Source organism: Tachypleus tridentatus, chromosome 2 (genome assembly GCF_004210375.1).
Source record: "Tachypleus tridentatus isolate NWPU-2018 chromosome 2, ASM421037v1, whole genome shotgun sequence".
Lineage (NCBI taxonomy): Eukaryota > Metazoa > Arthropoda > Merostomata > Xiphosura > Limulidae > Tachypleus > Tachypleus tridentatus.
Window position 1 is genome coordinate 83,909,185 of NC_134826.1, and position 8,417 is coordinate 83,917,601.

General features: G+C 33.0%; 1 protein-coding gene across 2 annotated transcripts in view; it reads right to left on the reverse strand.

Annotated features, from left to right (window-relative positions):
• The window catches only part of LOC143244393 (uncharacterized), a 40,215-nt gene extending 33,339 nt beyond the window's left edge, over nucleotides 1-6,876 (reverse strand). For both annotated transcript variants that reach the window (XM_076488974.1, XM_076488972.1), the window contains exon 1: nucleotides 6,758-6,876. The gene's annotated coding sequence lies outside the window, so the exon portion shown is untranslated. The remainder of the gene's footprint in view (nucleotides 1-6,757) is intronic.
• Nucleotides 6,877-8,417: the final 1,541 nt, after the last annotated feature.

An 8,417-nucleotide genomic window follows, 5' to 3' on the forward strand; every position in this document is an offset into this window, starting at 1 on the left:
AACCCATGACCCTCAGATTAGGAGTCAAGTGCTTTAACCACCTGCAAAACAAAAGTACCCAAGTAGTGTTTATGTGTTTTTTATTGCAAAGCCACATCAGGCTATTTGCTGAGCCCACCGAGGGGAATTGAACCCCTAATTTTAGCATTGTAAGTCCACAGACATACCGCTGTACTATTGGGGGGGACAGTACCCAAGTAAATAGCTTTAGGCTTCAGAATTACTTTCTAGGATAAGTACATTCTAATAATAAAATCTTATTTTTATGTTGGATACTTGTGTGAAATCTGAACTTCAAAATGTTGAAAATATTATTTCACTATAATATGATTTAAAATAATTAAAAATGATTACTTTTATATAATTTTAATGTGTTCCTCTTATTATTTTTCTTTAAAAACCCCACATTTAATTTTACAAAACAATAAATTCTATCTTTTATAATTAATGGCATAAAATAAAAAATTACCAAACCATAATTAAAAGCTAATTTTTTAAAGTCTTAATCAGAGGGTTTCATTTAACATATATATATATATTCTTTCCATAAATATCTTTGTCCATTCAAACAGTTATTTTGTCTGATAAGGCCTACTACAAATAGCTTAAAACAGGGGTAAAGCAAACTCAATACAGTCAAGTGCATCAACAATGTAACAGAAAGACAACAACAAATTATCATATCTTACATATATATCCTTAACAAACATAAAAATCTGCTCTTTATTTTTAAGGAAGTTCACCCCCAATCATCCTCTTAAATGTTTGTAAAGTTTCTGCACCTCATATCGTATGGGAATTCATTCCATAAACATACATCCCTTTCAGTAAACAAAACTATCTCAAATGAAACCTAGCCTGGCTTTTCATGATCTTAAACTTACATCCTCTCTTTCTACTGTCTTAATTATACAGCACAAAGTAAAAGGTCCTCATTCTATCAGTTCCTTGAAGTCTTGTAAAGTTGAGTGAGGTCACTTCTTACCTGTATTTTATCAAGTGAAAACAGGTAAGGAGAACTCAGCCTCCTGTAAGATTACCATTATAGTATCCTTTACTGGACACAGAGAGACCAAAACTGTACTCAATACTTCAGTTGATGCCTAGCCATTATGTATAAAGACAATTAACACTCTTTTCTGCTTGTAATCAATATATCCCTAACAATTTATTTATGTCTTTTAGTTCTATTACTATCACAATTAAGAAAAAAAATAATGTTTATGTATCAACACTGGCAATTCTCCTAAAAAATCTTAAACACCTCTATAAGGTCCTTCTCTTTTCTTCAACAGAAAATAATTTCAGTTTAACCTGTCCTTGAATGACAGCTTTTCTGTACCACATAATCATCCAAGTAGCTTTCCTCTAAGCAATTCAATGTCCTTTATAAGAAAAAGAGCTCAAGACCTAATCCTAAAATGTTGTAGAAGTTGTACTTTGTTGTCTAGGCTTAAATAATATTGTTTGCATCATATTACTCAAACCTTCAGTACTTTTATCCTTACAATAAACAAGTATTCTTAAATCAGTGCCTTTCACATATTTTACAGAAAGTTCAACGCTTCAATGATCAAGAACAAATAGAGACAACCAAGCAGGGGCATGTAATTAGAAAGAAAAAGTGAAGTGCAGTTAGGTCAGAAAGTTAATTAATGAAAGAAAAAGTGAAAATAGTGGGCATGAGCAATTATCTAAAGTGGGCAATATTTTAAAGTGAACTTCACAGTTTAATATGAAATATGGAAAATAATTTGTCTTGTGAAAAATTGTTCTAAAGTAGTTAAACCTGTCGGTGTGGACTTGATGAAAAGGAGATAATTATCTGAACTTCAGGATACAACTGTAGTAACCCATGGGGAAGTATACATGAATTTTCACCAATTTGTATTATAAGAAAAGAAGATAAAGAAAAAATGAGTTCTAAAGCAACTAAATCAACCTAAATGGACTTTTAACAAGAAAAGAGAATTATTTAGAGCTTTGGATACAACTATGATATCTACTGTGTAAAGAATTCTTGTTCATAGTTTAATTTGTTTTGCACATATTATTTTAAAACAAGTGGAGTGTGTGTTCTTCATTTATTGTTGAACTTATTGCACCACATCACAGACACCTACTGTAAAAGAATCCTTAACCCACTCATATTTAAAATCTTGAGAAAGATCCTTTGCTTCCATAACTGCATTACGGTTATTCTCATTAAAACAATATTAAATAAAATAACATAAATGCACTAATTAGCATTAAACATAATTAAAAGCAATCTGTCATTTACTCATCAACTTATCCAAACTCTTTTGTAACTCAAAATGTTCCAGTTCACAATCACTTATGCCCAAGACTTTAATATGACCTGTTACACCATGCTCCAGAATATCAGGAATTTTTCATTCATTTAAATTAATTATGCTACTTCAAATGTAGAGTTCTGATCCCCAATGATTTTCTCCAAACTGCTTTGGATTTGGAGATTATGTTTTCCAGTGTGCACTATAAAAAACAATTTCTATGGTGTTCCAATAGGAGTTGACAAACTGCTCCAGGGCATGCAATGTATGGTGTGATGGGTCATTTCATGAGCAAATTTTATGTAATTCATTCGTCACTCCTTACACACTGCCAAATATAAATCAAAAAGTTAAATTGTCCTAACACCGAGCCCAGAGTTACCCCGTACAGGACATTAACACAGTTTGAATAAATTCATTTAGAAGAGCCGCCTTCTTTCTTCTATTTTTTTCTATCCAAAGAGCCAACTTGTTTTTCACACAGTTTTTAACCAGACTTTTATAGAGCACCTTTTCAAAAGCTTTCTGACAATCCAGTTACACTAAATCCACACCACTGTCTTCATCTATGTAAGCAGTAACCTCTTGAAAGAATATCAGAAGACTGATTAGTAAGGCAAAATTTGTTTCCCAACTGAAACCATGTTGAATATTCAATAAACTTTATGCTTTGTCAAATGACTGTCGAAAACATCTTTTATCAAACTTCCAAACGTTTTTCCCCCACCACCATTTAAAAACTGCAAAACAAGCCCTATTCATTATTCAGAACTGATGAAGAGCATGCAGAGATATTAATAGACATCAGAGAGTTTGCAAAAGAAACAGCTGGAATCTTTTCTAAAAAACAAAAAATCCGAAACTGATAAGATGCATATAAATTACAATACAAATTTCTGGTAAACATTTAAAAACATGAAATTTTAAAACAATATATATGTATATGTGTGTGTAAATATTATTTCAAACAGTGCTTCACAACAGAGGAACTGAGAGAAAACTACATCAGATACTACATAGGAAGCTGTTTATAAGTTTCATGGAATTAGGTTATTTCCACAATTTGCAGAAAAAAAGAAAACGTCAACAGATATCAGTGACACCATCTTGACTTGAAAAGGATTCAACAAGCAGTAAGTAATCCACTAAACCTTTTCATTGGCATTTTGCCAAAACTGCCTACACCTGCTGGTAACTCCAGAGCATCCCACAGAAGGAACTCTGTCAGTATCAATCACCATGTAATTTCATACATGCAAGTTATGATGCCATAACACTTATTTCTTGGCCAGCTGGTGAGGCAACTGACCTGTGACAAATTATGAGCAGTTTAATGGAGAATAACTAAAATTACTATGAAAAGGGTAACTGAACATGAACACAAGCTAGTACAAGAATTCCTAAACACCTTTATCACTTCTTTTTTTGTTACTTTGACCCTCACTGTTGCTAATGGAAAACCCAATTTTCTATTTCCAAATAAATTAAAATCTACCCCGAGAACAACAATGTTACAAACAAAAATGGTGAACTCAATTATTTTGGTCGAACAGCGTGTAGATTTGGCTTAGTGGAAAAGAAATTTTGAACTGGTTGTTTGACTGTTTCTATAACATCTTTTAGGAGTTTATTAAATATAAATAAATTTGGTTTGGGATACCATTTGTACTTTACAACTGAAATTAAAACTGTAGGGTGGGGGACATTTTATGTTAAAAACATCTTACACTTAACAGCAAATGCTAAGTCCAGTGTACATAACATATTAACAAATTACTGTTAATTTAAACACACATCACTAGATACTCCTTCACATTTCCAAGTCTGTGTAAAAACTAGTTACAGAAAAAGTCATTCAGAATTTCCTAAGCTATAAAATAGTAAATATAAGCATGATGTTCAAAAAGATATATAGTCATGTGAAAACGTTAGGACACCCTATGAAAGCCTGTGTATTTTTGTAACATTTTTGGATATATAGATATTTAATCTCAATTTTAACAATACTGAGAGATTATAGGAATATAACTAAACAATTAAAACTGAAGAAAAGACTTTTCAAGATCTTCTGTAAATGTAATTCTACAAAAATGCATATTCTAACTGAAGAAAAAGTTAGGTCACCCATACATTTATTCCCACTTAAAATGGCTCAACTCACACACAGGTGTATCACACCAGATGCACATGATTAGAAGATCGTCACTCAGCATTTTGAATGAGGATTGGCCTATTTAAACCTCAGACATTTAGTTCGGTGTGCTCCTGACTGCTAAAGTGAGAGTAAGCACCATGGTGAGAGCAAAAGAGCTGTCTGAGGCCTTCAAAAAGAAAGCTGTAGCAGCTTATAAGTCTGGTAAGAGATTTAAAAAGATCCCAAAATGTTTTGAAACCAGCCATTCCACTGCCCATAAAATTAATCAACAAGTGGAGGGCTTTCAAACAACTGCCAACATGCCCATGTCTGGTCGTCCAAGCAAGTTCACCCTGAGAGCAGACCGCAAGATGCTAAAAAGAGGTCTCCAAACACCCTAACATGTCATCATGGGACCTACAGCAGGCTCTGGCTACCGATGATGTAAAAGTGCATGTCTCTACAATCAGAAAGAGACTGCACAAGTTTAACTTACATGGGAGGTGTGCAAGGAGGAATCCTTTGCTCTCAAAGAGAAACATCAAGGCCAGACTGAAGTTTGCCTTCAGTTTCTGGTAGACAAAGACCAGAACTTCTGGAATAATGTTCTTTGGACAAATTAGTCCAAAATTGAATTATTTGAACACCAGAACAGAGAACATGTTTGGCGTAAACCAAATACAGCATTCCAGGAAAAGAACCTCATACCAACTATGAAGCATGGAGGTGGAAGTGTCATGGTTTGGGACTGCTTTGCTGCAGCAGGACCTGGACAGCTCACAATCATAGAATCCACCATGAATTCTACTGTGTATCAGAGGATGCTTGAAGATCATGCGAGACCATCTGTAAGAAAATTAAAGCTGAAGCAGAACTGGACCCTGCAACATGACAATGACCCAAAACATACCAGTAAATCCACAAAGGACTGGCTGAAAACTAAGAAATGGAGAGTTCTGGAATGGTTGAATCAAAGCCCAGATCTTAATTCCACCGAGATGCTGTGGGGCGACTTAAAACGGGCTATACATGCAAGAAACCCCTCAAACATCTCACAGTTGAAAGAATTCTGCATTGAGGAGTGGGGCAAACTTTCTTCAGACTGATGTCAGAGACTGGTAGATGGCTACAAGAAGTGTCTCACTGCAGTTATTTCAGCCAAAGGGGGTAACACTAGCTATTAGGGGGTAGGGTGTCCTAACTTTTTCCTCAGAATATGCATTTTTGTAGAATTACATTTACAGAAGATCTTAAAAAGTCTTTTCTTTAGTTTTAATTGTTTAGTTATATTCTTATAATATCTCAGTATTCTTACAATTGAGATTAAATATCTGTATATCCAAAAATGTTACAAAAATACACAGGCTTTCATACAGTGTCTTAACTTTTCCACATGACTGTGTATATGTATAGAGACACACATGACTGCAAGTTTCAAGATGCCAAAGTCAGACAACTAAACCTAATTTACGATATATTTACTTATCTTCAGCAATCTTTCACTTATATTTTTATGAAAGATGAAACATCACATAATGTTTTTTATTTACAATTTCATATATTGTAATTGCTTAGAAATATTGATACTAAGTTTTGCCTGTTTCAACGACTGTACAAAAAAATCATGTCTGACAGACATAGGCCAGTTACGTTTTCTAATTTTTATGTCAACTACGTTTGGTCAGTAACTAACATGTGGAAGTAAAAATAAAATTAAATTGTTAAAAGAGATGATTATATACATAAAATGTAGCTTTAGCTAGAGTATTATAATAACTAAATGGAATAATCTCTTACATTAGATAAATGAAACTACGTCAATCCGTTATTTCAAAAACCGCTTAAATAAATTATAAATAAATCAGAAAATGAAGTCTGACTCGGAATAAACTCAGTTTCAGTCGACTACAGAAGATAATGAGCATGTGAAATTAAGAATTAAACAGCCATATTATTACTACGTACACATAAGAACCGAAATAAGTCGTCTTTAATAAATTAAGTTTTGTGGCAATAATGAATCATATAAAGAGCGCTAATTTTAGCTAAGTTACATTAGACGAATGTTGGCACAGGTATTAGTATTACTAACAGTAACATAATAACATTAATCTCAACAGTTACTGAGTTAGGCCCAGTACTGCAGTACCAATACATTACCACGTATTACTAATTAATTATTAAGCAATTTATGCATGAATTAATAATAACAATATAGTATTACGTTTGACACTAAGAACCAAATGCAGGCTTTGTATACATTAAGTGATACAGTTCAATACCTGACAATTAATACTCCATTTAATAACAATAAATTGTACACATATACCTTTAAAAATATCGAATATATAACCATCTTTACTGAACTATCTATCCCTAATCACAAACACATGATTCCTATTTTGTCCAATGAAAACATAAATTGCTAGGTTGAAATTTCCCCTTTCCAAAAGGAGGTTTGACAGAATAAACTGAAAAAAAAATACATTTCTTACATGTAAAATCATCAATTAAATATGTAGTAAATATTTTAACAGAGATATAATATAATATAAATACTGGCTGGAATAAGTGATAAAATATTGATATACATATATGTTTGAAATATTAAATAAAATGTTTATAAACAAACATACAACCATATCAGGTTTTGAGAAAACCTAGACTTAGTCAGCTTCCAACGCGGCAACTATGACGTCCCAATAAATACTTTACTTGTCGACCTAACATTGGATAAATAAATTTTACGTCATGTTTGCAATATATATTACATAAGTTCGATCTAGCACTTAACAAGTATTGCTCTAAGAGCTACTGACACAAATATTAAAAAAAATGTTTTATATGAAACGATGAATATTGCTAAGTAGAATTATTCTACTTTTAGTTGTCCTTTTCTTTACTTTCTTTTTCACGAAGGGAAAAGCAAATATCTGGTAGAGTTTGATTTTTCTAGTATTGGGTTACGTATTGTATTCTCTATCACTTTGATATCTCTTAGTTCTCTATTTCACTCAACCTCTACAAAGAAAAACATTAATTTAAAATGTAATGGTTGTACAATAAACTTTACGTGGCCTAAGAATTGTGGGTATCGAAATCCCATTTGCTTACCTTATGATTGTCTGTTTGTTTTGAATTTCGCGCAAAGCTACACGAGGGCTATTTGCACTAACCGTCCCTAATTTAGCAGTGTAAGACTAGAAGGAAGGTAGCTAGTGATCATCACCCCCCCCCCCGTCAACTCTTTTATCCAGAGGCGTAGCTAAGGTTTTCAGCACCCGGGGACAAAGTCAGTTTTTGCGCCACCTCGTGACAAAATGTAAGCCATAATTCCTAATTATGTAACATCAATTTGGCGCCCCCACCCCAACAAATAATGGGATTGACTGTCTCATGTAACGCCCCCACGGTTGAAAGGGCGAGCATGTTTAGTGTGATAGAGATATGAGACATTAAACTCACAGCTAAGCCATCGAAGGGGGGAAAGAGATAAAGATTGAATTATGTAACGAGAACAATAAAAAAATGATATCATTTTAGTCATGAAACCTTAAGATTTCTTGAAGATCAAAAACTTCTAAAGTTGTTGTACTTAGTGCGTTGGCGTCCAGATAAAAGGCTTGGGAGGATATTAAATTTGACTTTGTTTCTGTGGTAACTTTGTGATTTTCTTAATATTACTATATCCCTCCCTTCATAACCAGTACAAACATATCTTTAATGAGATATGTTCAGATAATTATAAGAATTACGAACACAAAATCCAGAAAGAAAATGATTTTAATAACAAACGCTACAATTTTCCCGTTTCTCAAGGATTTTGTCAAATGATTGGTTATAGAAAATAATACAATAATTAAAATGAAAATACATGAGTTGAGATACGGTATCATACGGACAAAATGTGGCGCTACAAACAAAGTAATAACTTATTGAAATGTTTGTACGTCATGTTTAATATTTTAGTTTTGCGAAGATACCGATTG